The 15,606-nt window shown below is 34.6% G+C and overlaps 1 pseudogene; it reads left to right on the top strand.

The window, feature by feature from the left end:
* The window catches only part of LOC108400952 (centrosomal protein of 290 kDa-like), a 332,902-nt pseudogene that overhangs the window by 15,539 nt on the left and 301,757 nt on the right, over window positions 1–15,606 (top strand).

The raw sequence follows: 15,606 nt of genomic DNA, 5'->3' as shown, positions 1-15,606 counted from the left end.
AAAAATGAACAAGTGGGACTATATTAAGCTGAAAAGCTTCCCTACAGCAAAACACAGCATCAATAGAACAAAAAGGAACCCTACAGTATGGGAGAATATATTTGTAAATGACAGATCCGATAAAGGCTTGACGTCCAAAATATATAAAGAGCTCACATGCCTCAACAAACAAAAATCAAATAATCCAATTAAAAAATGGGCAGAGGAAATGAACAGACAGTTCTCCAAAAAAGAAATACAGATGGCCAACAGACAAATGAAAAGATGCTCCACATCACTAATTATCAGAGAAATGCAAACTAAAACTACAATGAGGTATCACCTCACACCAGTAAGGATGGCTGCCATCCAAAAGACAAACAACAAATATTGGAGAGGCTGTGGAGAAAGGGGAACCTCCTACACTGCTGGTGGGAATGTAAATTAGTTCAACCATTGTGGAAAGCAGTATGGAGGTTCATCAAAATGCTCAAAACTGACTTACCATTTGACCTAGGAATTCCACTCCTAGGAATTTACCCTAAGAAAGCAGCAATCAAGTTTGAGAAGGACAGATGCACCCCTATGTTTATCACAGCACTATTTACAATAGCCAAGAATTGGAAGCAACCTAAATGTCCATAGGTAGATGAATGGATAAAGAAGATGTGGTACATATACACAATGAAATACTACTCAGCCATAAGAAGAGGGCAAATCCTACCATTTACAGCAACATGGATGGACCTGGAGGTAATTATGCTCAGTGAAATAAGCCAAGCGGAGAAAGAGAAATACCAAATGATTTCACTCATCTGTGGAGTATAAGAACAAAGGAACAACTGAAGGAACAAAACAGCAGTAGAATCACAGAACCCAAGAATGGACTAACAGGTACCAAAGGGAAAGGGACTGGGGAGGATGGGTGGGTACAGAGGGATAAGGGTGGGGAAGAAGAAGAGAGGTATTGAGATTAGCATGCATGGTGGCGGTGGGAGAAAGGGGAGGGCTGTACAAGACAGAGAAGATAAGTAGTGATTCTACATTTTGCTATGCTGATGGACAGTGACTGTAAAGGGTATGATAGGGCAGACCTGGTATAGGGGAGAGCCTAGTAAACATAATATTCTTCATGTAAGTGTAGATTAAAGATAACAAAGAGAAAGAAAGAGAAGAGAAGGGGGATTACTCCCTGATAGGATAAAACTAACTGTAAATCAACGATTAATGCATGCTTTAAATATCCTTAATTTTGATCACTTAAAGGGTGTCAGATGATTGGCTATGGAGGTACACTTTTCTGATAATATTCCTTTCTCTTAAAAAAAAAAGCAGTTCCTGTGTGGTGACCTCCAATGAGTTCTACACAATGGTATACAGGGTATATCAAAGTGTGGGCAAAGGGTCTGTTTGTATTTATACAGAGGAACAAAGCCTAATTTGGCTACCCAGAAAATGAACTAAGATATGATATGAAGAAGAACTTCCAACATCAGCACTCTCTGAAAGACTCATGCCAGAAGATGATCATCAAAAATCCTCAACAAAGATCCAGGCGATGCTGTAGTTGTAGCTGCATTCATCCCACCAATTCCTGGACTTGTCATTGGAATGAAGAAGGAGATATCTAAGCTGGCCTGTGCTTTCAGTAAAACAACAAATCTGACTGGATCTATACTGTTGGAACTCAACCAAGAGTTAGAAGAAGTGCAAGTTGTAGTGCTCCAAAATATTACAACTACAGACTATCTACTGTTAAAAGAACATATGGGATGTGAACAGTTCCCAGGAATGGGTTGTTTTAATTTGTCTGATTTCTCTCAGACTGTTCAAGTACAGTTGGACAATATCCACAATATCATAGACAAATTTTCACAAATGCCTAGGGTGCCTAACTGGTTTTCTTGGCTTCACTGGAGATGGCTGGTAATTATAGATCTGCATTGGTTATGTAACTGTATTCCTATTATGTTAATGTGTGTGTGCAATTTAATTAGTAGTTTAAAACCTATACATGCTTAAGTTACTCTACAAGAAGATATGTCAAAGAAATAATCAATCTTCCCATGTTTTCTTCCATCTGCTACCTCTATAGCTTTTCTTCTTCCTTCCTAATTACAACCCTTAAATAGAATTCATGCCTCATATCAAATTCACCGAGTATCATAATTCCTCCAAGTGGTAAAGATACCTCAAGACAAATGCTGGGCATAGAAGACACAGGGCATAAACCTGCAAAGAAGTAAAAAGCTAACCTTTTCAAACAATATGGCTTCTCTCTTACTTACCAACTTTACATTTCCCTGTATGGCCTCGGAAGATGACTGGTTAGCCAGAGACGGGTAAGATTCCTCAAGGGAGGAACAACCTAAGACAGGCACAGTCGCAGGGGGGCCATCAGGTGAGAAATTGGGGATCAAAAGAGGTGAGGCTTAGAACCTCACCCCCACCCCCCCTGTTTTGAGAGAAATCTTCTACATCTGCCACACCAACTCCAGTGGAGTCTGTGCAGCATGGAATTCAAAGAGCTTGAATGGCTGCCAGTCCCGAGGTTCACGCCAAGAGCGGCTAGATCTCCTGGAGGTCCCTGGCAGATGCTCATAAAAAGATATCTTAGAAGCATGCTTTCCGGTTCAGGTGTATTGTGCATGGGGGCCGGAATGTGCCTTGTATTATTGATATTTGGCATAACAGTCTGCAGCACTTCCTCTGCTTCAGTGAATCGAGATGTGCCATTAGATAATCCAGGAACTGAGGAACCACAAGTTCCGGTCCAGCAGACAGTGAACTCACTGTTCTTGAGCACGGCAACCTCAGACCCATCCTCCTTCACCCAGATAGAAAAACACATAGAGAATAAATTGCATAAGCTTGCTTTGCTTGTCACCTTGCCAGATGATTGTTCCCCTATAGCATATCTTTTACTGCAAATGCTGAAAATCCCAAAGAACACATTTGGGGATATTTTGATGAGTTACAAAGGTTAGAGTTGGAGATTCAAAGAACTTCTAGGAAAAGAAAGGACCTTCCAGAAGATAAATTGGAGGCAGAAAAGCAGAAGCTGCTTACCATGGAGTTTGTAGTCAAGATTAGAAATAATAGCATAGAATATCTTATAAACAACAGATGGTGGCAACCTCCTAGATATAGAGGTCCATATAGACCTAGGCCTACCGATGCCCCAACCCCATGGACAAGAGTATATGACAGTAATTTAGACAGATGGGTAAATAAAACGGGAAGAGAATAAAATATCAAGATCTTTCCTGGTGGGAAAGCATAACAAGAGCACTTGCTCCATGATGCACATTGACAGCAGAACAACAATGGCAATTGAGAAGGCAAGTGGTTATATTTCTGGCTGATTATGGAAAAACTACTCATCCTATAAAATATAATGTTTATGGTCATCCTAGAACTATGAGAGAAATTTTACAAGTTTTAGAAAACAATCTAAACTGGCTTTGAGAATGCACATCATAATGTATTAACCACAATGTCTAGCATGGTAACTGCAAATGGTAAAAATATCCCTTTCCTGTACAATTTGAAACTGAGAAGGTCCTGTTAAGATGCTTATCGCTGAGATTGCAATCCTCTGAACTTTTGCCAAAAAAACTTATGTTCCTGTTCCGCAAAAAGGAACAATATATATCTTGGTGTTTGAATAATAAATTTTGCAGCAGCAGCTTGAAACCTCCCTTGCGTTTGGGCTCTGTCTGTCATCTGCCAAATCCGTGCCTGATCTGTTCTAAGTCTGGGTCGTCCCCATTCTTCCCCTGCAGCAGCCCGCGGCATACATCCATGGATGTTTTGTTGCCCTTGTCTAGCTTGGATTAACATAGTCTACAGGCACATACCTGATCATCTACATTTGCTCTCTTACAACACTAAACTATGTTTTCTACCTTTATCTTGCATCTACCTACCACTTCAGAATTTTATTAAAATAATAATAATAATAATAATAAAGGGAGAAATGTGGGATTCACATATAATCAAGTATAAAAATCAAATGAATATTCATATTTGACCTGATTGTTTATAGTTCATAATGAGTGATCAAAACCAAAAGTTTTTGTGATGACTGCCTTTGTACTGTTCACCATGTAAGAACTTATTCACTATGTAAGAACTTGTTCACCATGTAAGAACTTGTTCGTTATGCTTCAGAAGATTGGAGACTGATGAGAATTAGGCTGGGGGTGGATTAATGATTGTGCATTGAGCATTGACTCCCCTATACAGAATTTTATTGTTGTTAACAACCATTTGATCAATGTAATATGAGAGATGCCCTCTCAAAAAAAAATAAACTAATAATCATATCTGACTTGATTGTTTAGAGTTCATGATGCGTGATCAAAACTGAAAGTTTCTGTGATATGATTGCCCTTGCACTGTTCACCATGTAAGAACTTATTCACTATGTAAGAACTTGTTCACCATGTACGAACTTGTTCATTATGCTTCAGAAGATTGGAGACTGTTGAGAATTAGGCTTGAAGTTGATTAATGATTGTGCATTGAGTCCCCTATACAGAATTTTATTGTTGTTAACAACCATTTGATCAATAAATATGAGAGATGCCCTCTCAAAAAAAAAAAAAACTTACCTAACTGGTGATGAGTTTTGTTTCTTTTTTTTGGTATCATTAATCTACAATTACATGAGGAACATTATGTTTACTAGACACCCCCGTAACCAAGACCCCCACAAACCCCATTACAGTCACTGTCCATCAATGTAGTAAGATGCTGTAGAATCACTACTTGTCTTCTCTGTGTTGCACAGCCCTCCCCGTGCCCCCCACCTCACATTATACATGCTAGTCATAATACCCCCTTTCTTTTCCCACCCTTATCCCTCCCTTCTCATCCATCCTCCCCTGTCCCTTACCCTTTAGTAACTGTTAGTCCATTCTTGGGTTCTGTGATTCTGCTGCTGTTTTGTTCCTTCAGTTTTTCTTTGTTCTTACACTCCACATATGAGTGAAATCATTTGGTACTTGTCTTTCCCTGCCTTGCTTATTTCACTGAGCATAATACCCTCTAGCTCCATCCATGTTGTTGCAAATGGTAGGATTTCTTTTCTTCTTATGGCTGAATACTATTCCATTGTGTATATGTACCACATCTTCTTTATCCATTCATCTACTGATGGACACTTAGGTTGCTTCTATTTCTTGGCTATTGTAAATAGTGCTGCGATAAACATAGGGGGTGCATCTGTGTTTTTCAAACTGGGCTGCTACATTCTTAGGGTAAATTCCTAGAAGTGGAATTCCTGGGTCAAATGGTACTTCTATTTTGAGATTTTTGAGAAACCTCCATACTGCTTTCCAAAATGGTTGAACTAGTTTACATTCCCACTAGCAGTGTAGGAGGGTGCCCCTTTCTCCACAACCTCACCAACATTTGTTGTTATTTGTCTTTTGGATTGTGTCAATCCTTACTGGTGTGAGGTAATATCTCACTGTGGTTTTAATTTGCATTTCTCTGATAACTAGCGATGTGGAGCATCTTTTCATGTGTCTGTTGGCCATCTGAATTTCTTCTTTGGAGAACTGTCTATTCAGCTCCTATGCCCATTTTTAATTAGAGTATTTGCTTTTTGTTTGTTGAGGTGCATGAGCTCTTTATGTATTTTGGATGTCAACCCTTTATTGGATCTGTCATTTATGAATATATTCTCCCATAGTTTAGGATGCCTTTTTGTTCTATTGGTGGTGTCCTTTGCTATACAGAAGCTTTTCAGCTTTATATAGTCCCACTTGTTCATTTTTGCTTTTGTTTCCTTTGCCCAGGGAGATATGTTCATGAAGAAGTCACTCATGTTTATGCCCAAGAGATTTTTGCCTATGTTTTTTTCTAAGATTTTTATGGTTTCATGAGTTACATTCAGGTTTTTGATCCATTTCGAATTTACTTTTGTGTATGGGGTTAGACAGTTATCCAGTTTCATTCTTTTACATGTAGCTGTCCAGTTTTGCCAGCCGAGCTGTTGAAGAGGCTCTCATTTCCCCATTGTATGTCCACGGCTCCTTCATCGTATATTAATTGACCATATATGTTTGGGTTAATATCTGGACTCTCTATTCTGCTCCACTGGTCTGTAGCTCTGTTCTTGTGCCAGTACCAAATTGTCTTGATTACTGTGGCTTTGTAGTAGAGCTTGAAGCTGGGAAGCAAGATCCCCCCTCCACTTTATTCTGCCTTCTCAGGATTACTTTGGTTATTCAGGGTCTTTTGTGGTTCCATATGAATTTTAGAACTATTTGTTCCAGTTCATTGAAGAATGCTGTTGGTATTTTGATAGGGATTGCATTGAATCTGTATATTGCTTTAGGCAGGATGGCCATTTACACAATATTAATTCTTCCTAGTCAAGAGCAGCATGGGATGAGTTTCCATTTGCTAGTGTCCTCTTTAATTTCTCTTAAAAGTGTCTTGTAGTTTTCAGGGTATAGGTCTTTCACTTCTTTGGTTAGGTTTATTCCTAGGTATTTTATTCTTTTTCATACAATTGTGAATGGAATTGTTTTTCTGATTTCTCTTTCTGCTAGTTCATCGTTAGTGTATAGGAAAGCAACAGATATCTGTGTATTAATTTTGTATCCTGTATAACTTTGCTAAATTCAGATATTAGTTCTGGTAGTTTTAGAGTGGAGTCTTTAGGGTTTTTTTATGTACAATGTCATGTAATCTGCAAATAGTGACAGTTTGACTTCTTCCTTATCAATCAGGATGCCTTGTATTTCTTTGTTTTGTCTAATTGCCGTGGCTAGGACCTCCAGTACTATGTTGAATAACAGTGGGGAGAGTGGGCATCCCTGTCTTGTTCCCGATCTTAGAGGAAAAGCTTTCAGCTTCTCACTGTTCAGTATGATGTTGGCTGTGAGTTTGTCATGTATGGCCTTTATTATGTTGAGGTACTTGCCCTGTATACCCATTTTGTTGAGAGTTTTTATTATGAATGGATGTTGAATTTTGTCAAATGGTTCAGCATCTATGGAGATGTTCATGTGGTTTTTGTCCTTCTTTTTGTTGATGTGGTGGATGATGTTGATGGATTTTCATATGTTGTACCATCCTTTCATCCCTAAGTTGAATCCCACTTGGTCATGGTGTATGATCTTCTTGATGTATTTTTGAATTTTTTTTGCTAATATTTTATTGAATATTTTTGCATCTATGTTCATGAGGGATATTGGTCTGTAATTTTCTTTTTTGGTGGGGTCTTTGCCTGGTTTTGGTATTAGGGTAGTGTTGGCTTCATAGAATGAGTTTGGGAGTATTCCCTCCTCTTCTATTTTTTGGAAAATTTAAGGAAAACGGGTATCATGTCTTCTCTGTATGTCTGATAAAATTCCACGGTAAATCCATATGGCCCAGGAGTTTTGCTCTTGGGTAGTTTTTTGATCACTTGTGATGAGTTTTTAATCAATATGAGGAAGTATGACTTATCTGTCACACTGAACTAAAATTATTCCAGCTCAGAAGTAAAATGCATTTTACTTTACCTATGTAAACTTATCACAGTATTCATATAAGAAATTTGATAACTTACCATCAAGCTCTCCCCTTTTTTTTGGAATTCTAGTTTAAGTATATAATCTTTCTTCTTCACATTTTTGATAACTTGTAAATGAAAATAAGAAATAAAAACATACATCCACATAGAGAATCTAGGAATTTTAAATTTCTTTAGTAACTTCTTAAGTTATAAACCTACTTAATATCTTATTCTAGCTATGCCAAACTATGATAATAACTGTCTTATGAAAAAAAGTGTGGGGGTGTTCTTTGGCCATATACATTAAAGATGCTGTATGCTGTACATGTCCAGTTTGAGATAATGTTTTACTTTAAACCTTCTCAATATTTAATATGATACTATGAATTATGATTTCAAGGGGGAAGAATGTTGGAAATGGAGTTTTTTTTCAGACCACTTGTTAACCTCTCATAGAATTATGTTTCATGAAAACAGTTTAAAAAACTTGACTTTGGTATTTCATTCAGAGAAGACATATTGGAAACTAATGGCTTTTCCAAAGGTCTAGAAATTTGAAATTCTGGTATTTACTTAGAGAATGTAACTTAATCATTCAGGAAATATCTTATCACTTTGTAGACTGAGAGAGATTTCTGATATTGCCAAAAGGGAAGTCGACATTTTGAATGCACAACAGCAATGCAGGGAAAAGGAAGTAGAGTCCATCAGAATGCAACTGTCAGACTACCAGGTGTGTATGGTGTTGGCTCTTCTACTCAGATTTGTTCCTTTTTCCTAAATTTACATTAGATATCAGAGTGATTTTATACCTTCAGTCAGAGGATATATCAAATAGAAGCTCCTGTTCTTACTGATTGTATAATCTGATTAGAAAACCTTTTTAATTTGAAATACTATTAAGTACTCTTTAATTTGAAATGCCATGAAATTTCATAACACAGAAAAAGCATTTAAATGCCCACAAAATGCATTGTGCTGGCTGCTCATCAAAGTTAAAGTCAGGGAGGGGAAATACCAAGTCTCTCATAATAGTATTTTCTCTTATATTTATATGTAGTTTTTCACACATTCTCACATTATACATTTATTTAGGATTAAAAAAAATGTTCACCCCAGTCTAATACCAGAATTCTTTTTTACATATGGGAGTTAAAACAAAAACAGTGATATTGCAACTGTTAATTAATTAGATGCCAGATTTGGATTTAAAATGTTTGATTCTGATTCTTTTATAAATTTTTGATAATTTATATTAAAACAAGGCTAGATTTTTGTTGTCTCTCAAGTACCACACTTTTAAATTTTATTTAGTAAGTTGTGATTTTCAATCCACGATAAGTTGCACTGGAAAAACTTGAAAGTTTACCACAAATATATGTTTAGATTAGGCACAATCTGATGAAAAGTCGCTGATTGCCAAGTTACACCAACACATTGTCTCTCTTCAAGTGAGCAAAGCTACTGCCCTTGGTAAGTTGGAGTCAATTACATCCAAACTGCAGAAGGTGGAGGCCTATAATTTGCACTTAGAGCAGAAACTTGATGAGAAAGAACAGGCTCTCTGTTATACCCATTCCAAGGGGAGAAACAAAGCAAAACATCTACACCAAACAATTCAGTCTCTACGACGACAGTTCAGTGGAGCCTTACCCTTGGCACAACAGAAGTTCTCTAAAACAATGATTCAGTGACAAAATGACAAACTTAAGATAATGCAAGAAATGAAAAATTCTCAGCAAGAACATAGAAATATGGAGAACAAAGCTATGGAAATGGAATTAAAATTAAAGGGGCTGGAAGAGTTAATAAGCACTTTAAAGGACACCAGGGGAGCCCAGAAGGTAAAACATTGTTTTAGTTCAATGTTTCCAAAAGAGTTATGTAATAGTTTTAAGTTCTTAACATGTGCCTATATGAAAAATACTTAACATACAATGAAAACTCCAATTATCATTTATTAGTTTAGATTCCTGAAATTAGGAGTATTGATGATTTGTATGAATATTTTTAAAAATAAAATGAGATTCTTCTAAGCGATAGTTTTAGTAGAAATACTTAGATTTTGTAATATCAAAAAATTTTAAATACTGTGTATATTTATTAAATACTAATTATAATTATTCATAAACATTATAATAGTTATAAGTTGAATTCCACCCTCCATAATAAGATTACCCTTCATAATCTGTTCAAAATTATTTATAAGTAATAGGCCCATGGTTATTTTTTAGTATAATTTAATTTTGCCCTCATTTGGTCAGAGTTAAGTGGAAAAGTTACGTATTTACATAAGTACCCAATAAATAGAAGAAAGTAAATAAATAAATGATAGTGAATTTTAGTCATTTGCATTCCAACATAAAAATGTTTTATGCTAAGCTACCACATACTCTTAGAAAAGTCTATGAAATTCTAAATAAACTGCCATGTGACTCAATTAATGACAGTTTTATCTTTATTATAGAATATCCATTAATTTCTATTTAAATCATTTTAATCGATACAGATATATATTATATATGTAGTATTTACATTTGTATATGTAATTGTAAATCTTTAGGTAGTCAATTGGCATATGAAAATAGAAGAACTTCGTCTTCAAGAGTTTAAAGTAAATCGAGAATTAGTCAAGGATAAAAAAGAAATAAAATATTTGAATAATATTATTTCTGAATATGACCATACAATCAGCAGTCTAGAGGAAGAAATTGTACAGCAGAACAAGGTTTCATTTAATATTTATTTTGGTGTTTTGTTGCTAAGATTTTAAACATAAGAACATCATAGTTAAAGATAACTATGTTATTCTCCTTAGTGAACATATTTCCCACTATTATTGTGTTTAAAATATTGTTTCCTATTTTCCAAAGCCTTCTAAAATTGCATAGTTATGTTTTAATAGTAGTATTAAACTTAAAAGGAATAATGCCAAATTTATTTGGTAAGTTAATTTTTATTTCATTATTAGTTATTTGCCTTCTTCCAGTTACAAGTTACTACTGGCTCTCACTGATGGAGTAGGAGATGGCAGCTTGGTGTAGCATGAAGTACATAGGCTTTGGAGACAGATGAAATTCACTAAGCATGATTGCTTGTCTTAGAAATTTTGTTATTCCTTCTCTGAGAGAAATTTTGTTATTCCTTCTCTGATAGTTAAGGAGGCAAATAACTTATACTGAGATACCTGTATTTATGCTTGCACTGCCTTCAGGTCTTAGCTCAAATGTCTTACCACAGAGACAGACCTTCATCAGCCACCAAGTGTATTGCTTACTTGTATACTACATACAGGTAAATCCTACCATTAGGATTCCCCAGGTGGGGATTATCTAGCTTCATTTTTCTCTATAGCACTCATCACCCTCTGACATATTACATACTCAGTCATTTATTTACTGTTTACCCCACACTAGTATATTTTTTCCATGGTGAAAGGGATTTGGTTTTGTTCATTGCTTTGTTTTTATTGCCTAGAATAATGCTTGGCACATGGTACATGTCATTAAATATGTTCTGGATGGGTACATGGATGGACTGACAGTCTGACTCCACATGTGCCTATTTCTGTGATCGTAGGCAAGTTACTTCCCCTCTCTGAGTTTGCTTCCCTTTCCTTCCCGAAAGGAGAAGAATGATAGTGACCTCAAAGGGTTTGTTCTGAGATTAAAAATAAGAAATGTATGTAAAAGTTCCTGTTATATGCTAGGTGGGTGTCTGTGTCTATGTATGAAAAAAGAAAAACCTTCTCTTTTCAGTTTCATGAAGAAAGGCAAATGGCCTAGGATCAAAGAGAAGTTGAGCTGGAATGTCAACTAGACATTTTTGACCTTCAGCAAAATGAAATATTAAGTGCAGCACAAAAGGTATTAATCCAGTAGCATGTACTTTTTTTAAAGTCAGATGAAATTTTAATTGATGTTTTTTATATTTCCAATATAAGTGGTGTTTAACCATGTTTTGTCATAGTAGTTGTACAAATTAATATTGTTCTTCTAAACGCTGCAACTGCTTTTTTTTATTGTATCTTAATAATTTGAATAGGATCAATGCCAGACCCTAGTTTACCTCTTCCAAATCAACTTGAGATTACTCTAAGAAAAATTAAGGAGAATGTTCGAGTAATCCTAGAAACACGGGCATCTTGTAAATCACTAGAAGAGGTAATTAGAACAATTTGCACTTTGATCAGTGTATTATTGGGTATGTTTGTGGAATTTTCTAATATTTTTTAAAAAGGATGAAGTGTTGAATGATGAATCTGTTGGTAATTCCAATCTCCTTTTCCACTCTCAGGTAATGTTTCTCATAGACAATGAAAAAAAGCATGTATAGCTAATTCGAATTTACAATCTATTTAATTACTACTTGTGACTTTTGGGCATTCTGATCAGTAGAAGTGGCCTTGAAAGGAAACAAAAAGCATTTAGTTGTAGTTTTATAAGCAATATGTATGATGTATGTTTTTATCCTTATTGATTTCTATTTAATTTTGAAGTGCATGTTGTATACTCTGATCAGCTTTCGGTTCATTCATTTTATGGGTGGCTCAGGCATTAGGAGAGCTAGAAATTATTTCTTAGTTTAATGGAGGTCTTCAATTTGATTAGTAGGTGATCAAATCTGTATTAAAGAGAAAATAATATAAACTAAATATTTTCATTTTAGTTTACATCTAAACATATTAATTGTAAGTACATTTAAAAGTAACTTTGCAAGTAAAATTATACATTTGTAATTAATTGAGGAAACTTAGATTTTCTTCAGTAATTGGACTATTAGTCATTTATATGAGTTGCCTGAGTTACTTAAAATATTTGCCTTAATCTTTTGAAAAGTGAACATTTTTTTCTGTTTTGTTTTAATAAACTTCAGATTTTATAGTAATGATTCATTGTCTTGGACCTAACATTTCAATTTTTATACTCAGCTTACCTTTATGGATGGATTGTTCTTCTAGTGTTGTGGACCAAAATAAAAGTCAATGGACCAAAATAAAATGAATGATTTATTATATTTCTTTTCTAAATCTATCACTATCAGACATTTCTACTTTTAAAACTACAAGATCTAAATAAATTACCTTAATTCAATTTTATTTTCATCATAACAATGAAGTTTCTAACATGTGATAATATTATAAATAAATGAAGTACACTTGCAGTAACTGAACTGTCACCCAGGAGTTTAATCAATTTAACCTTATTTTTTACATCATACTTACAATAGCCAAATAATATTTAATAAAGTGAAACTCCTTTTTTTTGGTTTACAACTAATCTAAAATTCAGATGAAACTTTTTTGAAAGAAGAAAATATACTTAAATCATTTCTTACTATTTATCATTGCAGAAATTGAAAGAAAAAGAATCTGCTTTATGGTTAGCAGAGCAAAATATTCTATCAAGAGACAAAGTCATCAATGAACTGAGGCTTCGATTACCAGCCACTGCAGAATGAGAAAAGCTTATAGCCGAACTAGGCAGAAAGGAAGTAGAACCAAAATCACAGTATACATTGAAAATTGCTCATCAGACCATTGCAAACATGCAAGCAAGGTTAAATCAAAAGGAAGAAGTGTTGAAGAAGTATCAACATCTTCTGGAAACAGCCAGAGAGGTATTATGTTATACTATTTAATTAATATGTATTTTAGTCAAATGTCAAATATTATTCTGTCCTGAAGTGGTAGTTCATTTCTTACCTTCAAATCATTCTATCTAGGAATTGTTACTTTCAAGTGATTGGATTAGAAATCTGTCAGTAAAACTGGCAGTTTGTGTATGTGTATCTTTCTCTTATGGAATGACTAAACCAGGAAAGCCATCTTGGTGAGACCATATAATTTTCAAAAATATCAGTTGAGTTTATAGGTAAAGACGGGCAAAGGTAAGAAGGAAATCTATCACACTAGTCATCAGTAGAAATCAGATTTGCTAGAACTTTGTGGGGGGAGAGGAAATAAAACATTTAAAACATTTTTTAGAAATAAGTTAAAAGATGATTGGTATTATTCTAGTATTAAAAGTAAATTATGATCAAGGTTGTCAACTTGAACATGGGCTAGAGGAAATGCATACTGGTGTAAATGTATACAGGCAGATAATTATTCCTTTCCTATCATAGGAATCTTGGAAGATTAAAGATAATAAAATATTTAAGATCTTCAGAATGTGACTCTATTTAAATCTTATTTTAAGATAACAGTTTTCATTTGCTGTAAAACAGGAGCAAAGAGAAATTGTCAAGAAGCATGAGGAAGACATTCATATTCTTCATCATAAATTAGAACTATAGGCTGATAGTTCACTCGGTAAATTCAAACAAACAGCTCAGGTAAGATCTAAGAACTTTGTTCTATTCTTTATTGATTTTTGAGACCATATAATAGAAAATTTAGCACTCTTGGGTATTTTGTTTTTTGTTTTTGTAGTAGAGGCCACCTACCTTTTGTTGCTGGAATAATCTACAAAACACAACTCTTGTCATTCTTTTCCCTATATCCACACCCTTTATTACTCACTGCTGCCTACAAAATCATGTACCTTAGCCATGTACTCAGAGGCTTCCAAGATCTGACCCCATTCTACCTTTCCAAATTCTGCTCATTATATGTTTACCTACATCCAACTGCTTTTCCTGTTCTAAATTCAGGTCACATTTGCCTCTTTAAGTCTTTGCCTTCTATATGTGTGAAATGGCCTATCTTTCATCTCCAGACATGCAAACATTAGCATCGTCAAGTTTTAACTCATTAATTCAGTCAACACTTGTTGATCCTCCACTACATTGAGGTACTTTGGGAATACAAAGAATGAGATCTCTGTGTCCTGTCTTCTTTAAGCCTTCATTGCCCATTAAATCATTACATTTTAGATTAAATACTATATTTTGATCATTTGAGGGAACCAAATTAAAATGATGGAGTATGTATGGCATTGAATTGTATATGCTCTTGGCTAACTTACTCATATTTTATAGGATTTAATAAAACAGTCTCCTACTCTAGTTCCTACTAACAAGCATTTTATTTGCCTGGCTGAGATGGAACAGATGGTAGCAGAACAAGATGACTCTCTCTCCTCACTTTCGTTGAAACTAAAAAACGTTATCTCAATATTTAGAAAGACTAAAAGAAATCACTGAATTAAAAATCATAGAATTTGAAAATATCAAATTATGGTAAGTATTAGAAATATAAAAATAAACAAATGGTAATAATGATATAATGAGGATAAATGCATACATTTGCTGTGTTGTGCACTGATCTAAAAAGTTGATGTATATTATTTCATTTTATTCTCAGGACTGCTTAAATAGGTTTTATTCTCCCTATTTTTCACATAGGTAACTAGGCCACATGAAGGCTCAGTAAAATGCCTAAGGGCAGTATGGTAAGCCATGATTTAAACCTAGTCAATCTAACTAAAAAATCAACCTACATTCTTGTCCAGAATCTTGTTTTTAACATTTTTAAGCTTCTGCTTCATCATCTGTAAAATGGAAATGATGGTACGTACCCTGGGTCTTTCAGAGGGGTTATATGAAGGCCAAATGATACTGTATATGAAAAAATACTTTGCAAATTATAAGGCAACATATAAATGTAAAACTATAGTCTACAACTTTTAACAGTTCTGACACACAACAGAGGTTCAACAAATACTTGTTGAATGAAAAATCAACTATTTTTTTATTAACCATGTACCAGTAAAAGTCACAGCAGCCATTCTTTGTATTAGAGATTCTCAGCACTTAATTTATCAGAATTCAGATTGTAAACCTAAAGTAGGCTTATAATTATGTATTATGTAGTCATTGTAGAACTATCTCTCTGAGCCTTGATTTCTTATCTGAAAAAATGAGAAAGTTGTACTACTTGAGTATATAATTCCATTCCAGCTCTGAAGCTCTTATTAAAACCTTTAATTGTTTATCCAAGACAAAATTAACACTATTTTTGCTTTATTAAGAAGCTGCCCCTTCTAAGAAATTACTTTCTAAAAGAAAAGGGGATTAGCAGTAACATACTATCTTTTTAATGTAATTTTCCCCATTCTGTTTAACTGTATACCAGAGATGTTACTTTTTGTATAGTAAGTTTCTGTCAT

This window comes from Manis javanica, chromosome 10 (genome assembly GCF_040802235.1).
Source record: "Manis javanica isolate MJ-LG chromosome 10, MJ_LKY, whole genome shotgun sequence".
Lineage (NCBI taxonomy): Eukaryota > Metazoa > Chordata > Mammalia > Pholidota > Manidae > Manis > Manis javanica.
This window is presented reverse-complemented; position numbering and strand designations above follow the sequence as displayed.